Source organism: Accipiter gentilis, chromosome 19 (assembly GCF_929443795.1).
Source record: "Accipiter gentilis chromosome 19, bAccGen1.1, whole genome shotgun sequence".
Classification (NCBI taxonomy): Eukaryota; Metazoa; Chordata; class Aves; order Accipitriformes; family Accipitridae; genus Astur; species Astur gentilis.
The window spans coordinates 7,125,958-7,143,177 of record NC_064898.1 but is presented as its reverse complement, the minus strand read 5'-3'; the positions used below and the strand labels follow the sequence as shown (position 1 = coordinate 7,143,177).

General features: G+C 40.6%; 1 protein-coding gene across 2 annotated transcripts in view; it reads right to left on the bottom strand.

The window, feature by feature from the left end:
* The window catches only part of SACS (sacsin molecular chaperone), a 61,329-nt gene extending 44,679 nt beyond the window's left edge, over positions 1–16,650 (bottom strand). For both annotated transcript variants that reach the window (XM_049823003.1, XM_049823002.1), the window contains exon 1: positions 16,432–16,650. The gene's annotated coding sequence lies outside the window, so the exon portion shown is untranslated. The remainder of the gene's footprint in view (positions 1–16,431) is intronic.
* Between the last annotated feature and the right edge of the window lie 570 nt (positions 16,651–17,220).

Here is a 17,220-nt window from a genome sequence, read left to right as displayed (position 1 = left end):
ACATAGAATTTTTGTAGCACCAGAACAGTGTGTAAGTAAGTGAGGCGAGGCATGTGCTGTCAAGCAGCAGAGAACATTTCATTCAATATACATGTTATTACCCAAGGAAGATACGTTTGGGAGAGCTGGGAGGACAACAGTGGTATTCCATTATTGTTCTGCATCTGTGCAAATGTAACAGGGGCTTCTCTGAGCAGCTTCAGTTGTCTTGGGGAAGGAAAAAGAAAAAATGGGTTTATGATAGAAAGCTAATTATGACTTTAAGAGACAGCGTCTCCATAATTAGTGAGTGACACACTTTCTCAGACTGCATTCTATTTCTAGGCTTGGCCTTTCAAAGATTGTCCTTTATTATGTTGCTGTGGAGAAGCTTTTTAATTCATTGCAATTTTGTGCATGATTTCGCACATAGGACTGTGCGTGACTTGCATGACAAGACTCTAGCTAAACCCATTATCTTAGTAAGTCAGTAATCGCTGTATTTCTCCCAGGACACTGCAAAGCCCCTTGTTTCAAAAGAATTTATATATTACTTGCTCTTGGTACTGATGCACCCTACGAAAATGAAAAAACCTTCTAGGGTTTTTGACAGTGACACCTTGTCCAGGAAATGGATAGTTCCAAAGTACCTGAAAGCAGGCTAAAAATTATTAATTCAATAAATAGTTTGCTTAGCAGAAGAGCAAGTTATGTCACAGCATGAAGTGACATCTCTACACTGGCAAATCATTCTGAAAGTCCTCGAAGGAGCTTGGTTTTGCCAGCATGGATGTGACCAAATGGTGCTGTCAGTTTGCTACCAGATCACATTACAATCCTAGAAAGATTTTGACACAGTCATCTCTACGTTGTCTGCCATGGTAAGAAAGAGAGCCAACTTGGCTGTCAGATACCAGATACAGACTGACCCTGGCACACTAACTTCTTGACCTTACACTTCTTCAGTCCCTGAGATGGTCATACAGTTACCTTATAGCCTTATATGATATTGAGCTGCAGTGTCTGAGAACATTCTGACATTTAATTTATTAGTATAGACATAACCATAAATTTCTCCTGGGAGAAAAAAAGTTACAACCATTGCCTGTGCCATTTTTCTACTGTGGGATTCATTAGTTTTTAAAAGGAAACACCTTTGCTGGAGGATTTTATGTCTGTCTTTAATTGAATTTTGGTGGAGGAGGTTTAGTAGTCAATCTGTAAAAACAGTCTTCAGTTTTGTGAATGCCTGTGATTAGTTGTAGGTATGAAGCCACAGACATAGCTATGCAAATACCTGATTTTGCCTGCAAATCAGGTAGATACATATATATTAATACTGTTTCAGAAATTTCTAGTGTGAAAACCGTTAGTGGTTATCTGATTATCTATCTGTTCACTTTTCATCCATCCTTTTAATCCTGGGATCAGTCTAAACTTCACATTCTACTACATACAGTCTAAACTATACATACACTGAGTTTCTTTCCTCAACTGTAACAACTAAACCAAAACTGTTAATACTCTATCCAGCAGCACAGGAAGCATGCAAGAACCATCAGAATTACTGAACACAATCCAAAGTTTAGAGGAGAAAATTTGTTAACAAAGCACAGCAGTAGCTAATCCTCAATTTATGTTTTATACAGTTTAAAAGCACAATGTGATCACAAAACCATTATTGCTTATGCTGACTTCTGTTGGAATAAACAAGGCCACAACAACAGGAGGTATATACCCTCAAGCAGGAGAGCAGCTGTGAGCAGCATAGCACGAAAGCAAGCCGAGCTGACCAGAGCTGCAGCGTGGCTAGGTCACTAGTGGGATGTACACAGCCGAAGGTACCCTGTCCATCTGTTGCATTCGTGGGTAACCTTGGCTGTCCCTAGCATTTGTCTTCAAGATTCAAGGATACGCTGCGGCAAAATCACCTCACAGTAAATCACGGCTTCTTTCAGTACCACAGATACAAACAGTCCATGTGTAAACAGGATGGGGGGAAAGCCCTCTTTTGTTTTAGGGCATTTCACTCTCACCCCAAAATGCTTTCTTAGTAAACTGTAAGTTGAATGAAAATGTACAACTTGTATCTCATGCATATGGCATCATTTTGGTTTGACCAATAGTGGCTTTACCAGCAAATACAGGGAGATGCGCCTTGTGACACAAACTAAACACTTTCATTCTTCTAAATCTGTTATCGTGAGAGAAACATCCTTTTAAAAGGGAAAAAGCAAAGATACCTGGCAAAACTGAAGGCTGACAAATCAAGAGAGGCAGAACAAGCTGGAAACCAGATATGCTCGAGGTCTAATATCTGATCTCAAGCAGTAGGGGTCATCTCAGGTCTAGTTTGTAATCTCCTGTATACCATTATAAATACAGAACGGCTCCACTGTTTCACTAAATTCTGCTTTCCCCTGGATTTATTAGTCAGGAGAATATGACAGGTTTAATTCTCATAATTAAAATCCCACTCCATGCAATAGCAGCAGTAGCTCTGAATGAGACTAGACCACACTCGCTACGAATATAACATGGAGTAGCGCACAGTCCAGAGGAAGCAGTTAAACCTTGAAAAAAAAAAAGACCACCCAGGTATCAAAATTTTGAGAAGACAAATTGTTCCTGACAATGCACAAGTATACTAGCTGGGTTCAAAATGCATTTCTATCAAAGGTTAAATTAAATTCAAGGCTATCACACAGCTGCAGGTACCACACAAATGTACAGAGTTGCTTCTCAGAGATAGCTGTTGTGCAGAAATTTGAGATGGACCCGATACAGTGTAAAATAATAATGTGCCAGCAAGCTAAAAATGCTGGAAGTAGGTATGTCCTTAATATGTTTATTGTCTAGACAGTTTTGGTGTAGCAAATTCAACTGAAATGAGTAGTCCAGGCCATCAGCAGATATAAATCAGTGCCATTAGTGAAGTATATGGCTCTGCATTTATACTGTTATGCACTACATGAGCTTTCATGCTTTATCACACACAATTTTAAGATCAGAAGTAAACTAAAAGCTTTCAAAAATTCCAACATTTTAATACTATTTATACTATTGATAGTATTAATACTGTGAATACTATACTATTAATGCTGTTAATATTATCGTGAATAAAAATGCTGCACTCTTGTTGATTTTTATATAAAGGACAGATTGGTAGTAGCTGTACAAAAGTGATTCTTTTTCTAGAGTGTGATGATTTTGATGCATTTGGCACATTAGGCATTGTTCTTTTTTTGATGAAACATGACATATATGTTTAAATATTTAACAGATGAAAAATGGGGCAAATTTTGTAGTCATTGGGGTTTTTTTGACCAAATATTGTTGTTTGTGCCTAGCCCTTCCAAGGCCACACCAGCAACAGAAAGAGCAGCAATTATCCCTCAGATCCCATAGAGTAGTACAATCACTGACCAGCAACTCCATAATTGCCATAGGTTCCTAGAATAGCAGGAAGCTTGATAAACAAAGAAAATTCCCAGCTAAACCTGACTTGATGACTATATGCCACATGGGGAGTTGAGGGAGGCAAAAATCACAGAAGACTCTGCCAGGCTAAACTCTAATCTGGGAATGTATTTAACCTTGACTGCATGAACCAGGTGGTCAACCAAGTATTTGAGAAAGGTCTGATTTACGAAGTGTTCTAGGAAGTAATTGCAATTGATTTACATTTAGGCAGTTTGAACACCCACTCAAGCCACAAGACTTAGAAGAGAAAAAAGCTGCACCAGCAAGAGTGCGGATGAGAGCACAGACACCTTGCTCATCAAAACACCCACCAGAGTCCAGGGCAAGTTCAAAGCAACCTTAAGGTCTGTCACCTGCAGCAAGGTCACGTAGTTCCCTCAAGCTGAGTGAACCCCCTCTCCTGCTCTTTGCCTCATGGTGTGGTGGTCATCTGACAGTCACTGAAATTTTATCAATTGTGAAAACGTCTTTATGATTAAAAGAGAGATGATAGCCTCCAGCAGCAGACAGTGAAGTTTGGCCGTAACTGTAAGAAGTAGATTCGGTATGGGCACATCTGTAGCACATACTGGAAAACGGTTCAGAGTTACCTGAGCAGCTGCTAGCTCCAAAACCAGAAGGAGCGGAGCAGTACCGACCCAGCGCCGCAGCAAGCAGAGCTGACAGCCCTGTGGTTCTCAAGATGAAGCCAGTATCTCCTCACAGCTCAGTGCTGCAGGGATACATCAGCTAAGACGACCGCTACCCTAAGCCATGGAGTAGAGGAAATTTGTCTTGGGGGCCAAAAAAAAGTACAATACTTATTCTCAAGAATAATAAGTTAATTGAAACCAAAAAATGGATCCTGTGTCAACTTCATCTCTTTCTTTCTCAAAGGAACAAAGGAAGCGCAATTCTCAACAAGTAAATGTGCTTAACACAAGATTTGCAATACTTCACTTATAGAAAAGGTGACTTAGGAAGTATGACTGCATGCAACAACATGAAAGCTCTAAAAATTATTTGTAATAATATGACTAATTAACAGTTTGATTCCGTGGTATTCAGATAATCTTACAGTAACCATCTGGGGCTGCGCAGTTGAATCATCCATAAAGAATCCTTTCATCAAATTCTGATGAAGTAAACTTAGATCCCCAGTGAAAATGTCTCGGAGTGATTCCTCAACAATACATAGCAGCTGGAGAAAAAGGCTTAAAAAAAACAAAACTGAGGAAAAGAGCCATGTGGTTAAAACCTCACTGCTGTTCTCCAGGCACTTGGAGATTTTAAGACCTCTTCTCTGAAACTGAAAGCAGTGAGTGCCACACAAAAGGACAAGCAGAAGGAGAACCATTTGTGCTTAGAGTTAGCTCTGAACCACTTAATGGGTTTTCCAGTGAAACAGGAAACTGAGGCTGACGACGAACCATAATACAGAAACCTAAAGAGCTCTGCAGTCACAAACATATGAACAATGGGGCTATTAAGCAGAGAAAAAAATAGCAGGAATATGGGTTATGACTTGACTGCACAACACAATGCCATTTAGAGATACCCAGCTAAATTGATAAGCTCTGCTTGCTCTAAAGCAGGGTACACTGAGTCTGAGCTGAACGCTAATGCAGCTATATAATTTCTAGTATCTGAGCTCACCATCCAGCATAGCAACACACTGTTCTGTGCAGAGTTGCCAGTACAAGAGTTTATGAATTATCTAGCAGTGGGATGTCGGTCTTATGAGTCCCTGATGAGAAACCAGATGAAGGACAGGATAGGAACTGAGCCCTTGTACAGAAAATACTAAAATTTCAGAATAATTATGCCAGCAGTAGTTTTTGCTGAAGTCAGTCTCTGTAAGTGATACAAGGCTGGGGGGAAAAGTAGTTGGTCAAGTGGTCTGAAAATATGATTACCCGGGGGGGGGGGGCGGGGGGGAGTGAGTGAGTGAGTACTTTTACAGATTTCCTTCTCTTTGTTTTTGTTTTAATTAGATTTTGTTAGGATTGCTGAGATGATTCTTGTAGCTACAAAAATATCTCCCTTGAGCACTTTTCTTCAAGAGTAACATGGAAAACTCACACCTTCTTTATTGTTTTGCAACGTTACTAGTGGCTGAATTACAAGGAAAATCAAATATCCTTCATGGTTACATAAAGGCACTTTCCACTGCTGTATACAGAAGAGCATTATAACAGACACATGAAGTCTAAGACTGCACCTGAAGTGCACTTTGCAGAAATGCACTTAAGATGAAACAGTAAATGAACTTATTTTAAAGATAAACTTAGGAAGAATATTTATTTAACCATAAAGTCAGTTATGCCCTAAATTCTGAATACCTAACTTTGCTATCTGAATTCTTTATCTGTTTTTTCTCCTACCTTGTAAACTACTAACAGGCAGTTCGGGCTTAAGTATACTGACTCAGAATACAACTTGTGTCATTTGTTTTAGATGATCACAAATAATTAAGTCTTTATCTATGTTCAAATGTCTGAAGCAGAAAAAAATATACTTAGGAAAATTTCTTACCTATTAAGTAAATCAAGCTCCAAATAATTATCATGAGTAATACATATATATTGAAAGTTATCCTTTCACACAATGTTTTTAAAATAATTATTATTTTACCTTCAAGTGAAGGGTTTAGCTATGTTCAAATCTTCCTACTGATCTTACTTCAACATTTAAGTCAAGAGCAGATGGGTTCAGATCTTTAAAAAAACATTGTCTTCAATCAGTAAAATGAATTGATGTTTGGTTTAGACTTTACCTGAACACTGTGTAACCTCAGCTATCAATATAATATGGCCTCACTACCTTCTCTGGCCTAGCATCTTCGTCTTTGATCACCTCGCAGCACAGATGGCCAGGAAGGAAGGATGTTAGCCTGCTGTTAGGAGCAGTTGTGTTCTTAGTTGGACTTTCTGTCTTCTAAGGACAGTTCAGGGTCTTTTTCATTATTATGCTTATAATTGCTATGAAGACTGGAAAGAATTGCTTATCACAGTAATTTGAAAGTCCTGAGAAGCAAAGCTGTTTCAAGTGCTGAATTAATTTTTTTTCTCTCATTAAATAAGTATTTATTATTATATGGAGGTTAGCCCTTTTGTTTACAGATACTTGGATTCAGGCAAGATTGATAGCCACAAAACACTAACCTGTATCAGATATACATAAATGCGATTGATTTATTTATTGGATGAATGTGTTTTGCAGTATCTCCTTCTTTAAGGTTTGAGGTAGATTGAAATTATCAGACCTACAACTCAGAAATCTGCATTTGACTGACAAAAGCCTGACGAGGAAATTTCAAGTCTACAGTTACAGAATATTCCCAGTACTTTCATGGAGGGGGAGATGTTAGCAGCTCTCAAAGGAGGATTCAGGAAGCCAAGCCTTCTCCTAATACCCTGTTGTCAATTACTATGGCAAAGAACCTTTTTTCATGTTGAATTACTGGAAAGCTTATGATGAGCTCATGATAACATCATGAGCCTGCCAAGTCATTCTCTCCTTCGGGAGGTATGAGATAGGCAGACAGCCCAGGTTTGAGGGATCTCCAGGTGAGACGAGTGTGTGTTGCTGACGTGACTGCATCTGATGGAACTGAGCTCTGATTCATCATGTCAGGGACCTTCACAGCACTTTTGGACTGCAGGTTGTGTGCAGTGTACCGCCTCACCGAATGATGCACCTCCTACTCTGCAACAGCTTGCAAATGATTTCTGGGCACAATTGGAGATATGGCCTTTTTACTTAGAAAGCCTCATGCACAACTTGTAACAGAGGTAATGTAACAGAGGCAAGTAGCATTCCCATTTGTTTTTTTAACGTTCAATATGGGGACCAAGATGACGTGTACCAAAAACTGGAATTCCACAACTGAGGTAGGGGTTAAAGTTAACTCACTCTAGTTGGAAGAAACTAGATTATCTCTGTCCAAGAACACTGGAACACAAAACTGCAGTTTTAATAGGAAATATTTTCAATAAATCAAACAGAGGTTAGTACTACATGACTGGGAAACAGTCATCTGGACAACTACAGATCCTTTGTGCAACATCAATAGTGTGCAAGGCTTTAGAAAGAAAAGACTAATTACAGACATGAAGGCAAATGCAAAATGAGTTAAAATACAACAAAATATGAAGTCAACCTAATATCTTCTGTTGAAAAATTATCTTCCAGAGAAAGGAAATAGCATAAATCTCATCTTCTGAAGTTTAGAAACACTGACCATGTTGAAACTATCAGTTAAGCAGGAAAAGATGGAAATTATTACAATAATGGTAGATACAGAACCAGCTCTATGGCAGATGATAATAAGAAGCTAATGAGAGTTCCCAAAGACATGACTTGACACCACAGGAACAGCCAAGGGAATCAACAGCCTGTCCTCTAAGCAGAGACTAAGAAAAACTGGCCTCTATAGCCAAGGGGAATGAAAGAAAAGATAGCAAAGAAAAGGTGAGATTATTCTTTATAACCTGTTAGATGAATGAGCACAGGAAAAGAAGTCCTATTTAACCTATTAGATCCTGTGGGCACAAAAAAATATAGGTTTAAATTATCCCAGAAGAAATTGAGCCCAGAGTGGGGAAAAACGAATCATAAAGCAATGAGGTTCTCAGGCAGCTCTCCAAAAGAAGATGCAAACACAGAAAAGTGTTCAGCTTTGGAGACTGATCAGCTTTCTTCCAAAAAAAGGCTCTCACAGCCTATGACATCAGAGCACTGCTTTCTTCCAGGAGATCCCTTCCAACCCCACAGAGCTCCTCTGTGCACAGCCAAGCCCTGGCAATCACTTGGGACATCTAAGCTGATAGGGTCTAAATTTGTGTTATCTGGAAGATGGCAGCTGGGGAGGGGTGGGGAGAAGCTTTCAGCTCTGAAATTCACATCTACCCTCTTATCTGAGAGCAACTGAGTTCACTGGCCTGTGGGGCATGTTACCAGCTCACTGTATCCACTCCTAATTTCTCCAACAGAACTGGATAAAATGATCTTGTATTTATGGTTTGGGAATACTTTTGTATTGTCAACATAGTGTCAACAAAGCTTTATTTTAAAGAAAGCTTACTCATGCATCTCAGATTTGCTAAATGTATGGGTCTAAACTAAAAATGAATCGATACATTAAGTAAAAAAATTGTTTTAGTGTAGTCTAAAACAGCAGCTCACTCTGTTGTTCAGTCAGCTGGCAGGGAATATCAATGCTGATGATTTTTGTCCTGTTTACTTGCACCGAGGCCTGCCCAATTTAAGGCAGAAAAGTGAAACACATCCATTTTGCTTTGCACCCACATACCACAGAACTGCCTGACTTAGAGCAGGAAGCAAAATATTTTGTAATAGCTGTTTGGTTGGTATAGTTGCATAATAGTATCAAATCTAGAATAAAAGTACTCAATCTGCAACTATATTAGAAGGAATCACATAATTGGCAACCAGCCTGCAAATACGTAACAGCCACCTGAATGAACAGACCAGACCTGTGAGGAGGCATTACTTTTGACCAGACTGGTCCTGACCTATGGAAAAGTATATATAAACTCCTGCAATACCCAGTGGCACTTGGAGAAGACATAAGCAGCCCTCTTCAGTTCCAGCTGCCCTCTTTGAAGAGCTCTCGAGTCTGGCCGTCTCAGCCTCAGAGACTAAACCATCAAAGCTTGTGGCCATCAGGGCCAACCAGGCAGCATTAGATTGTCAGTATCTTATACCTAGGGCTTGACTGGCATGTGTGATGAAGACTTGGTATTTAGTTATTACAGTACCCGAGTAAAAAAATTGCTTGATGGAAGTGTGGAGACTTGCCTGGTGTCTCAGAAAGTTCCCTTCCCGGCAGTTCCCAGTCCCCTAATATTGACAGTCGCAACACCCCAGTACCGACCCCAGAATCACAGTCCTAGGAACAGAGCCTGCAGGACCTGGTAGCAGGACACGGTGATGCCGTAACACTGACGTAGCTGAAAGATTGTCCCTTTTTAATACTTCATTACCAAACCGGAGTTCTCTAACATATTTTTCAAAGAGGACGGTAATGAGGAAAGGCAGGGAGGAGATAAAGGCAACTACAATGTCCATCCTCCCCATTAGCACCAGCTGATAGGGACATATGGCCACGTTATGCGATGTGGTTTTGGGGTCAAGCTGCACAGTGCCTCCTCATCGTCCCCACTTGATTCAGATCAACATGTAGCAACCTCTGAACACACCAAGAGTTGAAAAAATAACATGGGAACATTAGAACATTATTACCCAAGCAAAAAGGGAGCTCAGCTTCACAGTACTGGAGAAGAGCATGCACAAGGGTTGCAAAGACTTTGAAAGTAAGGACAGGCAGCTCATGCTTGATACTTAGGAAAGGAGAGAAATCAAGAAAAGCATAGAGCAGGGCAGCCTTGCTCTAGCAGCACGTCAGGAAAATCATTTGCACAACAGCAGCTGGGTCAGTATCAGCAGGTCAAGACTGTAACTATGAAAGCACAGAAGAGGAGGCTGTAATGTTTAAGCTCCAACACAGACAGAAAATCTACTTTCTGCAACAAGATAAAGACAGAGGCAGCCATATGGCAGAGCAGAAGGGTTAAGATGAGTTCCCATCCTGCCCATAAAAGACCATTTACATTTACAGAAACGTATATAGCCTTTGACCAGTGGGACCCTGTCTCTCTTTCCATGTTGGAAACATACACAGCGCTTAGACTGTCTACACTACTACAGCCCTCTGCCCCAAAAGCAGGACCCCATCCCCAGTCTAAATGGAGCACACTGACTCACGTGTGCTCCAGGTCAGAACCAGGCTAGATGTGGGCCACGCAGCCAGCGCGTACCTCTGCTCCCGGGTCTCTGTCCCCTACATGACATCCCTGTGGCCTTGGCTGATGTGGGGGAGTTTTGAAGGAACAGTAGGGGTCTTTTTAGGTCAAAAGGCCTGAAATAACGATGGTTAGGTTGTGTAAAAACAGTACTTTTATAGCATAAATTCACTATCACAGACTTAATTCTGCGTGCCTCCATAACTCATGTCAAGGAGAGAGGCAGGTCCATAAAAAAGAATTGGGGAATATCTTGTAGGCTGTCTTCTTTTTCCAGAACAATTCCACACAGCAGCCAGACAAATCTTGCCGCAAAGTATAGGGAGTTGTTTTGGAAAGAGTCTTGAAAGCCAGATGAGCTCTGATGAGTGCTGTTCATCTACCTGGCAAAGGGTGTTGTTCAGACCAACAGATAAATACTTCTGAAGTGTTTGTTGCAAGGCCAAATTTTATTTTCAGTTACTGATATTAGTAAAAAATAAATACATTTGCTTTCTTCTCTTCTGTTCATCCAAGACTGTTCTTTTATAAAAGCAGCAGGAAAACGCTCTTAAGTTCACTGCATACTTGTACAAGTATGGATAGAGTTTGACAGACATGACCAGAAGTATTTTCATCTCTGTGCCGCTTGTCAGCCCAAATTAATGACAAATGGTATGGTATTTTCTGTCTATGACTAGTATGCTTTCAAGCAGCAAATTTATCTATATTAGTTTCTTCTCTATAAGTAGGAGGCCTTGTCTCTAAATTGGGACACACTATGCTAAAAATTTCCATCTAAGAATGCCAAATATTGCAGAAGAAAAGAGATCAACACAGAGATTTGGGTCAATACAGCAAGCTGAGACAGTGGGGAGAAAATCTTTTAAAAGCTGAGAATACTTAACTCCCTTGCTGATGCTGCAAACCTGTGTGAAAGCACTGAAACGTAGCATGTTTGCTTAGCAGGTGCCATTCACGGCAACAGCTGTTGTTGAAAAATATTCTTAGAGGAACTCCACCAAGATGTGGTGTGCCCATGATTTAACATCTTTTCTTCTATTGCTTTACAACATATCCAACTCTAGGTATTACTTTCTAAACAGGTATTTCAATGCTCTTTTTTGCTAATTAAAGAGGCTAAAAAGGTGGCCTAACACTGAAAAAGAAAGACCAAGGAGCTGAATATGGACTTTTCAGCGTATGAAACAGAAATAACGTTATTCACAAGCAGCTATATTAAGCAATAGGGGTATCATAAAGCTGCATTCATGAGTGTTTGCAGAGTGTTTTGAACTACTTGATTAAACAGCACCTTATTAGTGAAAATTATCATTAATGAGGAGCTTATAACAACAAAGTGCTCTCTGCAAGCATTGCAATAGAAAGAAAGAAATGAGAAGCACATTTCAGATTGAAGTTGCTAAATTAATAATTAATAAACGAAGCTCCACTGAAAGGGTATTTGGAAGGTTTATAAGGTTTAAGGAGACCAACAAGAACATGCACTTTGTTCTATTATTTCTAATTTTTTATAAAACTTCAAAAGCTTATTGTTATTCCTTTTAATCAAAGCAGCATTTTACAACATGATGAGAAATGCCAGAGATCAAGATGAAGGGGCAAGCAGGAGCCCCTGGGATCAATACACTCAACTGAGTCTGAGCAATTTTATTACTCCATTATGTTCCATAAAGCAAGCTGGTGCCTCTTCCATCCAGCTGTAACACTGATCCATTAGAGAAAGAGGAGACATGGTCCTTCTCATTTATTATTTATAAGACGGGGCATGCACAACTTGTCTGACATCATCCTTGTCACAGCTAATGAGAAACTGAAATAAATCAGTTTTTGTGGCATCACAGAAGAGATGAAAAAGCTCTTTCAGGTCTAATGATCCATTTTTCTGCAGTAAGGGAGTACTCTCTAACATATGTAACCAAATACTTATTGTATATAATTGTACATGTCCCAAAGTGATGAGCTTTCCACCCCACTGCTGCTGTTTTGGTGAAGACCCCATGTACATATACATACGTTGTATAAACATGAAATGACCAATATGATTTAAAGAGATGTGTTTAGCATTGACAGAAGTAACCAAAGCAAACCAGAAAACATTTAAAGTTCTTCAACTCTTAAATCTAATTTGCTGTGGCGGATCAACACTGTCAGGCTGAGATACTGCACAGTGGACTGCCGGGGTAACACGAGCCTATGCCAAGAGTCAGGGAAGTGTTTCCAATGCCAGTCCAATACGAAGATAAAGGTAATGAGGTGAAAATTACTTGTTAGCACCCGGAAAGAGACCCCACATCACTCTAGAGTGCAAAAATCACGCTCCAGTGCACAGCCACCGCTCATCCATGGACTGCTCTAGACAGGGAGCATGGCTCACCACGTGCTCGTCCTGGTCCCGTGCAGGCATGAGCTTGGCTGCACCTCTGAGCACAAAGGAGAGCGCTAAGGACCTGAGCAGATTTTTGTTCCCTAGCTGTCTTATTTAGCAGCACAGTTATGGCCAGGGCCTCCAAATTCACCTTTGAGGAGGAGGAGAAACGTGAGATGCTGCTGGAGGACTGGGGCAGGCAGGGGACGCTGCTGTTACAAAAACCTCATGACAGTTGATCAGAAGTGATAATTCGCGTAGGAATTGGCCTGGGACAGAGAAAAAGAACAACACAGAAGGAGAAATTTGAGAAGGAAGGGGAAGGTTTACAGGGGACAGTTTATGGGGAAAGCGCAGGTAGCATAAGCAAGGATTGAGAGCGCAGTACTGCAACGCCCCTTCTCTCCCAACAGGTTTCCAGATATCACCTGACATTAGCAATTTCTTTCATAGTGCGAATGATTTTATGGAACAGGACTCGGCGACAGCTGGTGCCTGCTTGTAAAGCACATCAGACCACTCTGAAGCTACTATCATGTTCTCCAGGATCTCAGCTTACATTAGTTAAAACCCGACAATAATTTTGCTGTTAATGCTGTAAAGCTCCGCCATGTACCATATATAACTAACGAAGAGACAGCCAGGTAAATTAGCCTGTCCTAAAACAAGGTACAAGCTGCTCCTTCTGCTTCACTGAAGCTTTAACTAAAACTGGTAATTTAAACACTAACATTATTATTATTATTTCCTTCTTCATGGGAGACCAGAACTCTGACCTTTACTACTTTCCACCAGCTGTCTTATCTCAAATAGGTGGTGACTGGGATATGCAACCAGCTGTGTCACTCTCCTGTAAGAAAAAAGAAGCTAAACCTTACTGCTGAGCCTGGGGCACATTCATGCCCTCCTCAGACGTCAGCAGAGGAGCTCAAAACACCTGCCCCATCGTGTCCTGAGCCTAATCATCGCCTACCAGAAATGCTGCCTTGTTTTGGTTTCACTTGGGTGGCGACAATTTCTACAGGTAAGTTTAGGGAAGACAACTAAGCCACATTTATCTCTAGTCTGACCTTCATGGCTACACATTTCTTTGTGCATATACACATGTAGGTCTTCACAGGAAGCGTGAAACCTTCCTTCTTCACACAGCTTTTGGTGTACCTCCATCACAACCAACAACATACTTGCTAAAAATTCCAAGCAATGACTGTCTTCTATAGAGCTGGTCAAAAAGAAGAAGAAAAATGCTACTAAACTAGACCACCCCTTTTAAAGATTTAGTTCAAGACTGCTAAAATGCAAATATATCCAGTAAAAACACTGAGAAAACTTACTGCACCAAATTAATGTGCGACTTGTTATATTTCTTAACTGAGGCAGAAATAATTGCTGAATAATTGTGTATAACAAAAAATATTACTGAATTAATTACACCTTATCTCTAAAAAGATTAAATCTTCCAAAAGTTCAAACACTTCAAAATCTGACATGCGTTTTTTCAAATCTGTGTGTTATTCCAAGTGTTCATACAAACTGGGCAGCTAATCACTGTTTAAACTCTTCAAGAAAATGCTCTTTTGGATTATAAAAAAAATGTATTATTATACACTTTCATAATTTTTTAACATATAAACTCATCCAGTATTTTAGAAACCGTGCTTTTGAGAGCAGAGTCCAAGCAGCCCCCAAACATTGTGAAGCACAATGACCACTGGCTAATTTTAGGTATATGGTATATCAATTTTCCTGGAAGTGCTCCTGTGTTTCCATTGACTTTACAGGGAGCCTCAGGCAAGCACGGTCCTAACTTGGGCATCTTAGATCCTTTGTATTATTCTTCTATTAATCTGGGCCTGTTGCCCTGGAGGCCATAAAAAAATCATGTCTGGGAAACAGGAAAACAATTAAGCAAGGGGGACGGAGAAAGAAAAGGTTTTCCAGTTGGCCCCAAAAATGCCAAATTCACCCTGGTGTAATTCTGCTGAAAACAATGGAAGTACACAGGAGCTGAACTTTTCCCACTGTCTTCACACGACAGTAGGCAGCCTTTAAAACAATTTTATCTAATTAAATTATGTCATGGTCCTGCACATTTTCAGTATGGGAACAGAAATTCTCTATGTGGGATTGGGGTTTTGTATTCTTTTTGTATTCTTACAACCCTTACATGACAATGCAAATGATTACTCTCCTAATCTTTGGAAATCCTGTTTCCAGGCAGAGATGCTGCTTGGTGTTGGGAGGGTGAAAATCCTGACACAGGAGAGGAAGGGACAAGAATGAATACTGACAATACCACAGCCTCAGCATTCACATTCACGGCTGGAGTACTCCCTAGGTAACAGTATTTTGTTATAAGCTCATTAAGGGCTAAATTGGGCCTCGTATAATTCAGTTTCTGATAGCAAGCAATAAGAAGTTGTTTGGCAAATAAACAGCTGACAGGGCTGTAATACCTCTGAGAACACGAGGGGAGGGCAACTCCAAACGCAATGATGAGAAAACTTCCCTGTGGGTTCCTCGGCGTAAGGGAGGCTCTGCCTTACGTCCCCACTGAGGTGACCAGCGTCGTGGGGCAGAAGTGTGTAGTTACTTGCAGCCATCAGCATCAGGAGCTGCAGTTCTGCCAGGTCCCAAGAGAGATGCACCAAAAAAAAAGACTCCTTGCCTCAATTACTCATCCTCCTTAACATGCGAGTCTGCTCATCACAACGACCCTGCTGTTACCTCCCCTGCTACTGGAGTGAGATCTCCCAGTGGTTTCTGCACCAGCTGGGGTAAGTACCAAGGCACAACCGCAGAGGCCATCAATTAGATGATATTCTTTGGTTTAGAGCAAATGACCATGGACTTACGCAGTACTTAGATGAAAGCGAAATTGATATTCTCATAAAATAGCAAGGAAAATACTCATTACTTAGTTTTTTTGGTCTGCTGACATGCATAGTTTTAGCTACAATAAAAAATTTTGCCTGATTACCAAAAAAAATTGCTGAGAAACACAGTGCAGTAAATTTGCTCTAGCTCTGCTTTTTTGCTTGTTTTTAAAGCTGTACTAGATCATTAGGGCATATGCAGAATAAAAAGCATCAAATCGTTTGCCAAAGAATAAGACACTGGATTTCCATAAGAACAAATGTTTACATTTAAAAATACGTACATCTACTTCAACTAGAAACAGACCAAAGATAGGAAAACGTTCATTCCTTGGAGTAATAAATCATACTTGGCACTCTTTTGGGGAGAGCTATGTTAAGAACCAGTCCCAATGGCAACACACAAAGCTATTGGAATTTCATAAGCTTTCTACAACTGCATACATAAGAAAAATTAAGACTAGAGCACTTGGCATGAAGTAAGTTTGTGTAACAAGTAATTCTAGGATTTTTTTAAATTAAGTCAGCCATTGTAGCATGAAAAAATGTATTGTGTATCCCAGTGCTTGAAGGCAGCGCTGAAATTCAGAGAGAGGCCTTTGCCCAGGGAGGGTGGTACTGCAGCAATCTGCTAGCACATCTACAGAGCGGAGCCCAGACAAGCCACCGGCAAAGGAGAACAAGCTCCCGTGCAAAGTCCTATTGCTTCACCCACCCTGCCAGCGCACTGCAGCTCCTGAGTCACCCCCAAATCCTGTAGAGACACAGACGGTACAGTTATTTGCCTAAATACACCACTAAACGTGTCACAGTCAACGCTTTCTCCACCCGTGAGTGCCAAAAGCGTCGGGATGCCCATAAAACACCTCCCACAAACAACTGCAGTGACCACGGGATCTGCTATTGAGCTCGTACTTACAGCATTGGCCGGAACAAAGCTCAGGATTTAACTATTTCTTCATAAACTGCTTCCACATGCTTGTCTGCTCATTGTGCCATTTCTTCCATTGGTTGCTTGTGTTCGACAGCATCTGGACCGCAAAACGACCCTTTTCCCCCTCGTTTGCAAAATCAGCAGGCTGCAGAGGGATGCGTGACCGCTGCTGCAGCCGCTGATGTATCCGAGCAGCCCAATGCAGCAGAGGCTTTAGCTCCCCCTTCCCCGTGGGTTTTTCCTTTCTTTGTGTGTGGGGTTGTTGTGGTTTTTTTTTTAAAGAGATACGGTCCTGACTAACCTCAGCTTTCAGGAGCGCAATACAAGCTGCAGGCACGGGGTAGTCATCGGATGGAGAAGGGTACCGAGGCAGAAGGGCAAATTAACACGCTTTGAAAAGGTGCTACTCAAGGCATAAGATGTATTGGAAGTATTTCCTGTAACAGATCCAATTTTGTGGTTTGTTCTGTTTAATTCACATTTACTTCCTGAAGTTTTGCTGCATTATTTCTTCACTTTTTGCATTTCTTTCAGCTTATACAATAACAGATCTTCTACCAATTTATTTCATGCTTGAACTATCCTGCTGTGTCAAAGAATGTTTACATTTAAAATGTTCACTATTTGAAGAAGTCCCCTCTGAAAACTTCTGTCTATGTAGCAGCTTTCATAAATACCTTTATTGCTCTGCTTCTGCCTCTTTCCTTTAGCAACAGTGTGCTATGCTCACACTTTTTAGGACTGCCTTAAATTAATTTCATCGGTGCTGATTAC